Raw genomic sequence first — 14,142 nt, 5'->3', positions numbered from 1 at the left:
GGCCAAGAAATGCAAGCTCTCATTTGTATGTCTCATTGGGGAAGGGCAAAAAGTTAGATTAACTCTCTGAACAATTTTCATTTATTTTTGATTGTACAGAAACATGTCCTGAACTTGTTTACAAATTTATTCGGAAAAGAGGGCAGGTGAAGCAAATAAAGATTCTAATTTAAATGTATGATATTTGTCCCCTCCCAACGGTCCCCTCAAATTACCTGCTAAATAGAAGGCTCCAGGAAAATCAAAATGGCTTTGGCAGCCAGAAAGAGACAGTCAATGCTTACTCATTTTGTAAGAAGGCCAGCAGCATGTGATGTTTATCCAAGGATCATATTTTAAGTGACATCCAGTTTCTTCAAATACTGCCATTTTCAACAGAGTCCTCTAAACACTTTTGGTAGTGCCTACAATTATAAAAACAAACAAAAAGCAAAACGAACTGCAGAAACTGCAGAGAGCAGCCTTAACAGTAGAGAAAGGTTAATGTCTGCTGGCTGCCATACTCAGAGAAAAGCCTCTTGTTTCCTGGTTTGTCTGTTCAAGTAAATAAAATATATTAAATTGATATGACACCAAACTGTTTAGAGTTCATGCCAATTCTTTCTTTTCAGTAGAGGCTGCCAACTCCCCAGCTAGACTGGTTGTTACATGAAATGTTGGTATTGCATCATTTTCCCTTCCATCGATTTTTAGATAAAATGATCCTGATTTTGAATATTTTGAGAAGAATCTGAAACAAATGCAAAAACAGACAAAAATAGTATTCTCAAACTCTTACACATTACCCATTCTTAACAAGCACTCATCCAAAGTTCCCTATCTACACCTCCTTCCTGGTGTATTTGAAGCAAATTCTATACAGCCTAATAATTTGACCGTAAATATTTATCTTTTTTTTTAAGTCACAGATCTTTTTTGTCCCTTTCTGTAACTTTTTGTTTTAGTATTACTTCAAACAAAGAAAATTGTAATAGTATGAGGAAATCCCAGAAACTCTTAATCAAACTTTGCTAATGTTTTATATCTGCTTTGCCTTTTTGCATTTTGTCTCTTTATATTTAGTTTCAAACAAATGCATACTTTTTTGAAGTCATTTGAGGGTGTAGTAGGTTTCTATTATTACAGTAACATGTAACTCAGAAACTCAGATACTGCATGCTGTCGCTTATAAGTGGGAGCTAAACAATGGCTATACGTGGACATAAAATGGCAATAAAAGATACTGGGGACTCCAAAAGGTGAGAGCATGGGAGATGCCGAGGGTTAAAAATATTACCTATTGGGTACAATGTTCACTATTTGGATGATGGGTACGCTAGAAACCCAAACCTCACTATTATGCAATATAGCCATGTAGCAAACCTGAACATATATCTCTGAATCTAAAATTAAAACTAAAATAAAAATCAAATGTACATGGAATGGAAAGGAAAAATCCCCACAAATTCCTTACCTTAACATTCTAGATTTCAGAAATCCAAAACAAGATTTCTGAGGCCAAAAAATGTGTCAGCAGGTCTTCTGGAGTGTTTAGGGAGACTCTGCTCCCTGCCTCTTCAGAGTTCTAGAGGCTGTTTTAATCCTCTGGTTTCTCAAGGTTGCCTGTATTCCTTGACTTGAAGCCCCTTCCATCTTCCAAGCCAGTATCTGCATCACTTTGAAATCAGCCTCTGTCCTAATCTCCTAGTCTTTGCCTCTGCTTCTCCTGCTTTCCTCTTTCTTTTTTCTAAGAAATTTGTGATTACACTGGGCCTGCCATGATAATCAAGGATAACTTCTTCATTTTTAGATTTTTAATTGCATTTGCAAAGCCCCTTTTGCTATGTAAGAAAACATATTTGCAGGATCAGATATCATCAGGGAGAAGGAGATACTGTGCATGCTATCTCTAGTGTTTCATTGAGTACTTCCTAAGAATGATGACTTTCTCTTACACGACCACAGCAAAACAAGTCAAAATAGCAAATTATCTAACCTGCACTTCATAATCTAATTTTATCAATTGTCCCAGTAACTTTTTTCATCCAGCAGCACATAAAATCCAGGATCCTAGATTATGTTTAATTGTCGTATTTCTTTGGTCAGCTTTAATCTAAATGAGATTCTTACCTTCATTTTATCATTTATTTTGACATTTACAAGGCAATAGGCCTGTTAGTTCATAAAATGTTCTACCATTTCTCTTTGTTTATTTTTTATGATTGAATTCAGATTATAAATTTTTGGTAGACTTGATGGTTAAGTTTTATGTGTCAACTTGGCTAGGCTGTGGTGCACATTTGTCAGGTCAAATGCTTATCTAGAGGTTTCCAGGAAAATAGTTTGTAGATGTGGTGAACATCTAGAATCAGTCGACTTTTAGACAAAAGTGAGAACCCTAGACAATATGAGTTGACCTTATCCAAATAGTGAAAGCCTAAAAGTAAAACTAAGGATTGCCTCAAAACTGTAATATAGAAATCTTGCCAGAGTTTCCAGTCTGCCACTGTGTACTACGGATTAGGATTTGCCAGCCCCCCAACCACATAAACCAGTTCCTTAAAATACATTTCTTTGTAATATATCCTGTTGGTCCTGTTTCTCTGACTGATACAACAGGCATGGCAGAGAAGTGACACTGGCCTAATCCTAATCAGTGCGTTCGAAGAGGTACATAATGCCAGCTTATCTCAATGCTGAAAATACTGACATCAATTATTTGATTAAAGTGGCATCCATTAGCTTTACTATGAAGTTACACAAATGTTCTTTTTGGTAAATTCTAAGTAATTTTTAGAGTGATTTTTTTCAGATTGTGTATGTTTAGAGCTCTTCGTTAACATTTTCCTTGCTAGATTTGGCATTTACTGATTATTTTCTACTCTGTCATTTCTTCCATGTTAGTTAAAATTTCACCATAAGCAAGTGCTTTCCCTTCTCTTCTATTAAGAAATTTAATCATTTATTGATAATCTGTATACATTTATGTAGCCTCATTTTTTTCTATAGTTATAATTAATGATATGGCCAGCTCACTTACTCATGAGAATCACTTTTAGGCAACTCTTCTTAAATCTAGCACTGGCATAATGTTGGTAGTTTAAAATCATCCATAATGGAGCATTAACAATGTAAAAATCAGCAAATACTGCCAACCAGGGCTTCCTGGTTGTAATTTTCCTATATTGTAATTTTTCCATTATGGACAGCCAGTTTACTAGCATACCATAGCATATAATTCATTACTAGGAATATTTGTTTTTATGATAAAATGGTTTGAGATTTAACTAGTAGGAACCCCAACAAACTGTATCCTATGTCCTCTTGACATAGCTCCATCATTCAACATTCTTTAAGCACTTTGATTTTCTGACTTAAAATAATGTTCTAGAATGATCTTGTACTTTCCCTATGCTAGCTCTAAAATCATTTTTTATTCAAAGGAAATCTGTTTGTTTTTCATGGAGAATCAGGTTTAGAAGCCAGAGTGCTGGGTCTTTGTCAATAACATTGATATGTCATTGCTTCTTCAGCATAGGCAGTAGATATGTCAATCTACATAGATACCTGTATATATTTCTATGTTTGAAACCGTAAATTTATCATTATCATTATTATCTAATACCACAGTGTAGAATTTAGTCTTCCTCCTTTCCATACTTCTAACTTAATTCTCCAACAGTGAGAAATCTAGCTCCCATTATTCTTAATATAGTTAATAATGAATCCAAGCCTAGACTAAACAGAAATGTACATAAACTATAGCAAGTAATATAATGCTAGTTCCTCTCACTGTGAAAAACAATGTTAATACCTAAAAGTTATCACCCATTGTAGTGCTTTTTAGAGAAAGTTTATATAAAATAAAATACACATTTAAAGTCAAAGTTTGCTGAGTTTTTAAATATGCATAAACTCATAACTCATCCCCATAAAGATAAAGAGTATTTGTATCACACAAGAAGATTCTCTTTAATTACTTTTCACTGAATCTCCACTGAGACAATCAAATTCTAATTCTTTTTCACCATAACTTAGTTTTGTCTGCTTTTTAACTTCATGTAAATGCAATCATTTGTATCCTGCTTCACTCAGCATAAAATCTGTGAGACTCATTCTTGTTGCTTGGTGTGTCAGTAAGTTATTCCTTTTTATTGTTGAGTAATACTCCTTGTGTTAAAATCCCACAATTTGTTTATGCATTTTCATGTTGATTTCAATTTAAATGGTTTCCAGCTTTGGGCCACGATGAATGAAGCTGCCATGAAGATTTTCACAGAAGTGTTTTTATGAGCATGTGTTCTCATTTATCTTGAAAAAATTCCTAGGAATGGAATTGCTGGGTCATAATGTTTGACTAGATTTAGCCTTAGATGAAAAATGTTTTTCAAAAGCAGCTATATCATATTCTCTCTTCTGGTCAATATAGAATGATAGGGACTGTTTGTACCCTCAGATACTGAACAGCAAGCTAAATTGGATAAAGTATGTGAAATGAGGGTTTAAATTATTGGACAGCTGGCAGTACAGGATGGTGATACTTGAAAGAAAGAAAACAAGTAACAATGATGATCTCTATGGCTTCATCAGATTACTGATTAAAGGATAGGTATCTGAAGCCATCCTTAAATGCTGATATAATGTGGGAGTAGCAGAAGAGTTGAGCTGAGAGGATTCATCATCAGCAGATTGAGTTGAAGGCCTCACTGCGTTGAGGAGGAGATCATAGTGCAAGATAAAGCACTGGAGAGGAGAACACTGTACAGAGAGAAACCTTCAATGACATGCAAAGCGATCCTCAGAGTCCTTGCTGAGCACTGACCTACATACATGTGTGAGGAAACGACCTGGGCCTGAGAAAAGAACCACGAAAGGAGAGAATGCTGAACAGCCTCTGCAGCTCACACAAAACTGTGAAGAGTTTGTATTCCACCTGTTGGGGTGACAAGACCTCATCGTACATGGGGTTTCAGGTGGAATTCTCATAAGATTATCAATAATAAGTAAGTAATAAAATTATTATTTTAGCAGTGAGGCTACATTGCTCTGGGTAAAGACTTCTCTAAACATACCTTAATGATACTTAAAAATAAAGCTTTGAAAGGATTTAACTAGTGAAAAATAGTTTAACTGAACACTAAAACAAGATCCAACATTTCTGAAAGGAATATAACAAAACCCAGAACCTTGCAATGTAAAATGAAAAATGTCCAACATCCAATAAAAAATTAGTTCGTGTGTGTGACAGTTAATACTGAGTGTCAACTTGATTGGATTGAAGGATGCAATTTTGATCCTGGGTGTGTCTGTGAGGGTGTTGATCAAGGAGATTAACATTTCAGTCAGTGGGCTGGGGAAGGCAGACCCATCCTTAATTGGGTGTGTCTCATCTAATCAGCCACATGGGAATATAAAGCAGGCAGAAAAACGTGAAGCCACGAGACTGGCCTAGCATCCCTAACATCTTTCACCCTTGCTGGATGCTTCCTCCCCTAGAATATTGGACTCCAAATTCTTCAGTTTTGGAACCCAGACTGGATCTTGTGATCATGTAAGTTAAAACTTAATAAACTCACCTTTACATGGATATATAGATATAGATATAGATATAGATATAGATATAGATATAGATATAGATATAGATATAGATATAGATGTCCATCCTGTAGACTAGAAAACCCTGGCTGATACAGATTTTAGTACCAGGAGTGGTTCTAGGGGAAAATAATATTAAGAATGGAGTTCTTTCATTGGTTTGGGGGTTTCTTGAGTTGGCTGCTTAATATGATTAGACCCCAAAATGCTAAGGACTCTATTTCCAATAGTATGGAGAACACTGATAGTCCTTGGTGTGAACTGTTGAAAGGTTTATGCAAAATAAATGCATTTGGCACTCCTGATTCACCACTCGAGAGGCAATAAGTTTAGTGACTCTATACATAATACTTTTGACCATATGTGGAGAATCAAAAAATATAATGAGGCTGGTTGGTTGCTTCTAAGTTCAACGGACAGAGTGACGAAAGAAAATGAACTCAAGGATTCCGTCTCCTGGCTCAGAAACCGATACTGAGCCTCAAATCTGCTAAGATTGCCCTGAGTGAGAATCTTATCTCCTGTAGAGAAACAGCTGAAATTGTAGAAAAACAGTATTCAAGGCTCCAGTGAGCTACGGATGCCTCATGGGGAGTTCCCTATGATCAGTTGACAGAGGAAGAGAAGACTAGGGCCTGGTTGACAGAAGGTTCTGCATGATATGAAGGCATCACCCAAAAGCAGCTACAGCACTACAGACTCTTTCTAGGACATCCCTGAAGGACAGCAGTGAAGGGAAATTTTCCCGGTAGGCAGAACTTTGAGCAATGCATCCAGTTGTGCACTTTGCATGGAAGGAGAAATGGTCAGATGTGCGATTATATACTGATTCATGGGCTGTAGCCAATGGTTTGACTGGATTGTCAGGGACTTGGAAGAAGCATGATTAGACAATTGGTGAAAAAGAAATTGGGAAGAAGTATGTGGATGGACCTCTCTTAGTGGTCAAAACCTGTGAAGATACTTGTATCCTGTGTGAGTGCTCACCAAAGGGTGATGATCTCAGTGGAGGTAGTTTAATAATCAAGTGGATAGGATATGTTCTGTGGACACCACTCAGTCACTTCTTTCAGCCACCCTGTCATTGCCCAATGGGTCCATGAACAAAATGGCCATTGTGGCAGGGATGGAGGTTATGCATGAGCTCAGCAACATGGACTTCTATTCAACAAGGCTGATCGGCCTATGGTCACTCCTGAGTGCCCAGTTTGCCAGAAGCAGAGTCCAACACTGAGCTCTCAATATGGCACCATTCCTCAGGGTGATCAGCCAGCTACCTGGTGGCAGGTTGGTTATATTGGACCTCTTCTATCATGGAAAGAGCAGAGGTTTATCCCCACTGGAATAGACCCTTACTCTGGATTTGGGTTTGCCTATCCTGCTTGCAATGCTTCTGCCAAGACTACCATCCATGGATTCATGGAATTCCTTATCCACCGTTGTGGTATTCCACACAGCATTACCTCTGACCAAGGCAATCCTTTTACAGCTAAAGAAGTGTGGCAGTGGGTTCATGCTCATGGAATTCACTGGTCTTAGCATGTTCCCATAGTTCTGAAGCAGCTGGATTGACAGAATGGTGGAATGGCCTTTTGAAGTCACAATTACAATGCCAACTAGGTGACAATACTTTGCAGGGCTGGGCAAAGTCTTCCAGAAGGCCATGTATGCTCTGATTCAGTGTCCAAAATATGGTACTATTTCTCCCACAGCCAGGATTTATGGGTCCAGGAATCAAAGGGTGGAAGTGGAAGTGGCACCACTCACCATCACCCCAGTGATCCACTAGCAAAATCTGTGCTTCCTGTTTCCATGACATTATGTTCTGCTGGCCTACAAGTCTTAGTTTCAGAGGGAGGAAGGCTGCCTTCAGGAGACACAACAACCATTCCATTAAACTGGAAGTTAAGATTGCCACCCGTACACTTTGGACTCTACCTTTAAGTCAATAAGCTAAGAAGGGAGTTACAGAGTTGGCAGGGTGATTGACTTGCACTATCAAGATGAAATCAGTTTATTACTCCACAACAGAGGTAAGGAAGAGTGTGCATGGAATACAGGAGATCCATTAGGGCATCTCTTAGTATTATAATGCCCTGTGATTAAGGTCAATGGGAAACTACAATGTGGCCCATACCAGACATGACCCAGACCTTTCAGGAATAGTGGTTCGGGTCCCTCCACCAGGAAAAAAGCCTTTGCTGAAAGCAAAGGGAATACAGAATGGGTAGTAGAAGAAGGTAGTCATCAATCCCAGCTATGACCACTTGACTAGATGCAGAAATGAGGACTGTAATTGTCATGAGTATTTCCTCCTTCTTTTGTTAAAAATATGTTTTTGCATATATACGCATGTACAAAGAAAATATCTTCATTTTATTTCCTTTTCCTTTATCATGTAACATAAGATTTATTGACTTCATATTATCATGTAAGTATTAGTAACTTTATGTGATAGTATTTGGGTTGGGGATTGGTGCATTTCTGGTTGTATGAAGGATAGTTGCATTAAGTTAGGTGTAATTATGACCTTATTATTGTCTTTATTTGAAGACTACGGATAATCTTAGGAGATGCGTATGGACTCAAGTTGACAAGGGGTGGATTTGTGATGATTAATACTGAGCGTCAACTTGATTGAATTGAAGGGTGCAATATCTATCCTGGGTATGTCTGTGAGGGTGTTGCCAAAGAAGATTAACGTTTGAGTCAGTGGGCTGGGAGGGCAGACCCATCCTTAATCAGGTGGGCACCATCTAATCAGCCACCAGGAAATATAAAGCAGGCAGAAAAATGTGAAGGGACAAGACTGGCCTAGCCTCCCAGCCTACATCTTTCTCCCATGCTAGATGCTTCCTCCCCTAGAACATCAGACTCCAGGTTATTCAGTTTGGGGACTTGGACTGGTTCTCCTTGCTCATCAGCTTGCAGACAGCATGGGACCTTGTGATCATGTAAGTTAATACTTAATAAACTCATATATATATGAGTTTATATTTCCAATTAGTTCTGTCCCTCTAGAGAGCCCTAACTAATATAGTATGCAAATAAGCAGAAAACTATTAATATGACTCATGAAGAGAGAGAAAAATTAGTCAATAAAAACAAACCAAGTTTTTGCAGTGATAATCAAAGCAGCAGACAAGGACATTAAAGTGAATCTTACGAATAGTTCAAAAAGGTTGAGGGAAACATGACTATGGTGAGGAGAGAAATGAGAGATGGAAAATGACTCAAATGAAACTTCTAGATATGGCAAAAATTATAAATGAAATGGAAAACACTGCATGAGAGGAACAGCATATTAAGGCACTGCAGAGAAAAAGACATGGGAGTGGAAATTACTCAAATGAAGGAGAGAGAGAGAGAAAAGGAGAGATGGAGCGAGACAAAATCCCTCAAAGCATTCGTAATCTGTATGACATTAGCGGGGAACATAACGTGCGTATCATTGCAGTCCTACTCTCTGATAAAATAGACTTTAAACCAACAAAGATCAAAAGAGACCAAGAAGGGCATTACATAATGGTCATACATTACATAAAGCATCAATGCAACAAGAAAAGCTAACAATCCTAAATATATATGCACCCAATACAGGAGCACCCAGATACATAAAGCAAGTTCTTAATGATCTATGAAGACCTATTAGTCTCCCACACAATAATAGTGGGAGGCTTTAACACTCCACTGTCAGTTTTAAACCGTCAACGAGACAGAAAATTAACAAGAATATCCAGGACTTGAACTGAGACCTTGACCAACCAAACCTAATAGACATTTACAGAACTCTCCACCCCAAATCCACAGAATATACATTCTTCTCAGCACCACATCACACCTACTCTAAAATTGACCTCATAATCGAAGTAAATCACTCCTCAGCAAATGCAAAGAAGGGAGATCATAACAAACAGTCTCTCAGACCACAGTGCCATCAAGTTAGAACTCAGAATTCAGAAATTAACTCAGAACTGCACAATTTCATAGAAACTGAACAACTGGCTCTTGAATGTTGATTGGATAAACAATGAAATGAAGGCAGAAATAAAGATTGCTTTGAAACCGAGAACAAGGACACAACATACCAGAATCTCTGGGACACATTTAAAGCAGTGTCTAGAGGAAAAATTATAGCAATAAATGCCCACATGAGAAGCAAGGAAAGATCTAAAACTGACACCCTATCATCAAAATTGAAAGAGCTGGGAAACCAGCCTGGCCAATATGATGAAACGCCGTCTCTATTAAAAACACAAAAATTAGCTGGGCGTGGTGGTGGGTGGCTGTAATCCCAGCTACTAGGGAGACTGCGGCAGGAGAATCGCTCAAACCTGGGAGACAGAGGTTAGTGAGCCGAGATCCCACCACTGCACCCCAGACTGGGCAACAGAGCGAGACTCTCTCTCAAAAAAAAAAAAAAAAAGAAAGAAAAAAAATACACCAGGACACAATGAATTAATTCTTCAAAAAACACAGAAAAGAAGTTACTATTGACATAAAAATAAAGATACAGTGGGTGCAGAGGAACAAATAAGAAAAGGACACTTTTGCTTGAAATTATGCAAACCAGAACGTAAAGACATTTTTATTTAGGGGGGTTATATAATTTGGATTTCTTTATCCAGAAAAAATAGATGTCTCAAAACTGAATGGAAGTAAAGACTTTTTCAGGCAAACAGAAGGTGAAAGGAATCACTGCCAGACTCCCTACACTACAATAAATGTTAGAGGGAGTTCTTTCGGGAGGAAGGATAATGGAAATTTGGATTAGAAGAAAACAGAAAGCATCACAATGATAAATATATAAATGACTATAAAATTTTTAAATTTATTATACCTTAAAACAATAATTGACAACACAAAAATAACGTATAGTATGAGTGGAAGAGCAGGAGGAAACAAAATGGATGACAACAATATTACAAAAGATACATGCAGTTTACAATATTATTTAAAGGTAAATTGTGATAAGTTAAAGACACGTGTTGTAAGACTTACAGCAAACATGAAGAGAAGGTATTAAACTGAAATCTTAGCAAGTATGTTCTCTGATCGTAATAGAATTAAATGAAATTAAATAAGACATCAATAATAACAGTAAACTGAGATATGTATAAGTTACCATACTTCTAAGTAACCCAATATTTAATTAATATATTGAATAAAGACAGCAATTTAAAAAAAAATTAACATCGTGGGATGCAGCTAAAAAAGTCTACCATTTTAATCCCTTTGGATTTATTGTTCAAGTTCTGGTGTTATTTATTATATTATACATTCCTGGGTCTATTTTTTGGAGAATAATATTCAGAAACCAAGATATAGATGCTAGATAATGTTATTGCTAGTGGGGTATTATTGTGTCTAGGTCCTCCACTGAACAGAGCTGTAAAATTAATAACATAGATATATACATACAACATGCATACATTTGTGTAGATGTATACTTCACCATATACATAGACAAATGCATATATCTCTATATCCGTAGATCTATCATACATCTACATTAAAATCCATGCTTTCACACTGATGCTTTAGTTTCAGTGAATTCCCATTTAATGCCTTACTCCTTATTTTGAAAGTAAGAAAACTGGTTCTCACTATCCACAGTATATTTATATATGTGCTTAGTCCTAGAATACACAGAAAAGTAGTTTCAGAATTGCTAATCCATGCCTCTGTGAAAAATAAATCTGCTACTAATAATTCATTATTTTTTCACAGTTCTTGCCTTTAGCATGAGCACATGGTGCAAATACTGTATTATGTTGAAAAAACGAGAACACATGGACCCAGGGAGGGGAGTACTAAACACTGGGATCTATTGGGGGGAAAAAGGGAGGGCCAGCAGGGGAGCGGGGGAGCTGGGGAGGGATAGCCTGGGGAGAAATGCCAAATGTGGGTGAAGGGGAGAAAGGAAGCAAAACACACTGCCATGTGTGTACCTATGCAACTGTCTTGCATGTTCTGCACATGTACCCCAAAACCTAAAATGCAATAAAAAAATTAAAAAAAAAAAAGAAAAGAAAAAACCTACTTTGGTTAGTCCTTCCTTCTACTCCCTTAATTGTGGTAATATTATTCATTTGAAAGATAGTTCAGTTCATTTATTTCTGTTTGTACACAATTTTAGGATTTTTTTTCCATATTTGTCTGTCAAGAGTTGTGAAGGATCTGAGATTTTACCCTACTTGCAAGCTAATAAATTATCTTGCCATTTTTTAATAGATGGTAGTGGAATAAACAACAATCTTGGTTTCTTAAAAAAAGAAATAAAGAAATTCACCACTCACAGCATGGCAAGAAGCCTGAGCATCATGTTTGAATTTACAGCATTTAACAGTGTTTGTCAACCTTGTATTAAAAGTATAGAAAAAAAGTATAAAATTAGTGTAATGACACATATTGCAAAGATTGTTTATTTAGTTTCAAAACTGTGGGGGTTTTTGGACAACGCTGTTTATTTTATAGTTTAAAACCATTAATTAAATAGAGATAGACTGGTAGCTATCTTTCCTTAAATTAAAAAACACATCAGAATAATTGGTGAATAGAATCTACTGCTATTATATAACATCCATCAGTTATGCTGGGATAGGAAAATGAAGAATTCAATATGATTATATGATTATAAGAAATGGCTTCAAAATAAAAATTTTCAACTAATCATGAAGGTAGAGTGATTCAGATAGTACCACGGGTCACTACAAAGTTCTATTAATTATATTGCTTGGCGAAGTTGTTTCTTATAATCATATTGTTATACATTGAGATAAAGCTGACCATTTTTTTGTTTTGGGTACTAGCATTCTGAAAATTCTCAGTGTAGTCTTGTGATTTCTGGTCTCCTCGAGAATAGAATTTCATGTGATCATACCAGTATCCATGTCTGTTGACAGTTACAGTAATGATATGTCAACATTTTATGAATAGTTAGCTTTGAAAAATACTCACATGCCAGGATGTGGATTTTTCAAACAATTTAATGTGCTGCCATCTGACAGCAACATAGACCTTTGTAGAAAATGTTTTCTTTCTTCTGTATTGACCTATAGTGAAATGAAGATTTTACCAATATGGAATTTCTGATAACTGACTCCTTACTCACAGAAATAGAAAGCTATGTAGCTTTCTTTCTTTCTCTTGCTCTCTCTTTCAAATACTTGGTTGCTGGAATTCAAGATGAATTATAGTTCATTCTTGACTTAGGACTTTAAAAGCTGTTCAGTCCTAAAGACCAGAATTTAAGACTTTAAAACCTTTCAACAAAGTTGAATTATAATGAATTCTTGATTTAGGGTTTTGGAAAACTTTAACAAAGACCTAGATTTCAGACTTTGAAACTTATTAACAAAATTATTTATAACAATTGTTATTCTCTTGTACCCATTATGGAATTTTTAGAAATTTTTGCCATTATTTCTGCCACTGAATAACAACAGTAACCTTTTTTCCTACTTGGATTCTTTTTTTAAAATTGCATTTAGTATTATAGCTTGGTGTCTGCCTCAGCCTTAATTACCATTTGTGAGTATAACAATGCTTTTGTTCAATCTTATTTAGCTTTCTATTTATTCTTTCACTATTGCTTTTATTTTCAATGACAGGAAAGGTTAAACATGGGTGGCCTAATTAACAAAATGTTATTAGGTATTCTTGGCAATACATGGACAAAGATATTGAATCTAACAGTTAAATGGCAGACAACTGAGTGTTCTTTTTTTCTCAGACTATATGTATTCTTGATGAGATGAATATAAGCTGTTCATACACTGAAATTACCATAAATCCTCAGATCCTACCCAAATGGTGAGTAGCTCTTTTTCTTAAAAAGTAATCCTTCCTCTCAAAAGAAGATATTTATGCAGCCAAGAAACATGAAAAGAAAGCTCATCATCACTGGCCATTAGAGAAATGCTAATCAAAGCCACAATGAGATACCATCTCATTAGAATGGTGATTATTAGAAAGTCAGGAAACAACCGATGCTGGAGAGGATGTGGAGAAACAGGAACACTTGTACACTGTTGGTGGGAGTGTAAATTAGTTCATCCATTGTGGAAGACAGGGTGGCGACCCCTCAAGGATCTAGAACTACAAATGCCATTGACCCAATAATCCTATTATTGGGTATATACCCAAAGGATTATAAATCATTCCACTATAAACACATGCCCATATATGTTTATTGCAGGACTGTTCACAATAGCAAAACCTTGGAACCAACCCAAATACTCATCCAGCGACAGGCTGGCTAAAGAAAATGTGATACATATACACTTCTGAATACTATGCAGCTATAAAAAAGGATAAGTTCATGTCCTTTGCAGGAATATGGGTGTAGCTGGAAACCATAATTCTCAGCAAACTAACACAGGGACAAAAAGCCAAACACCACATGCTCTCACTCATAAGTGGGAGTTGCACAATGAGAACACACAAACACAGGGAGGGGAGCATCACATACCGGGGTCTGTTGGTGGGTGAGGGGACTAAAGGAGGTATAGCATTAGGAGACATACCTAATGTAGATGACGGGTTGATGGGTGCAGCAAACCACCA

At 36.6% G+C, this 14,142-nt stretch overlaps 1 long non-coding RNA gene across 1 annotated transcript in view; it reads left to right on the top strand.

Moving 5' to 3' along the window:
• Positions 1 to 14,142, top strand: part of LOC118152782 (uncharacterized) — a 251,232-nt gene that overhangs the window by 168,752 nt on the left and 68,338 nt on the right. The gene's annotated exons all lie outside the window — the stretch shown is intronic.

Source organism: Callithrix jacchus, chromosome 4, assembly GCF_049354715.1.
Source record: "Callithrix jacchus isolate 240 chromosome 4, calJac240_pri, whole genome shotgun sequence".
NCBI lineage: Eukaryota > Metazoa > Chordata > Mammalia > Primates > Cebidae > Callithrix > Callithrix jacchus.
The sequence above is the reverse complement of the archived record's forward strand: the minus strand, read 5'-3'. Positions and strand labels throughout refer to the sequence as shown.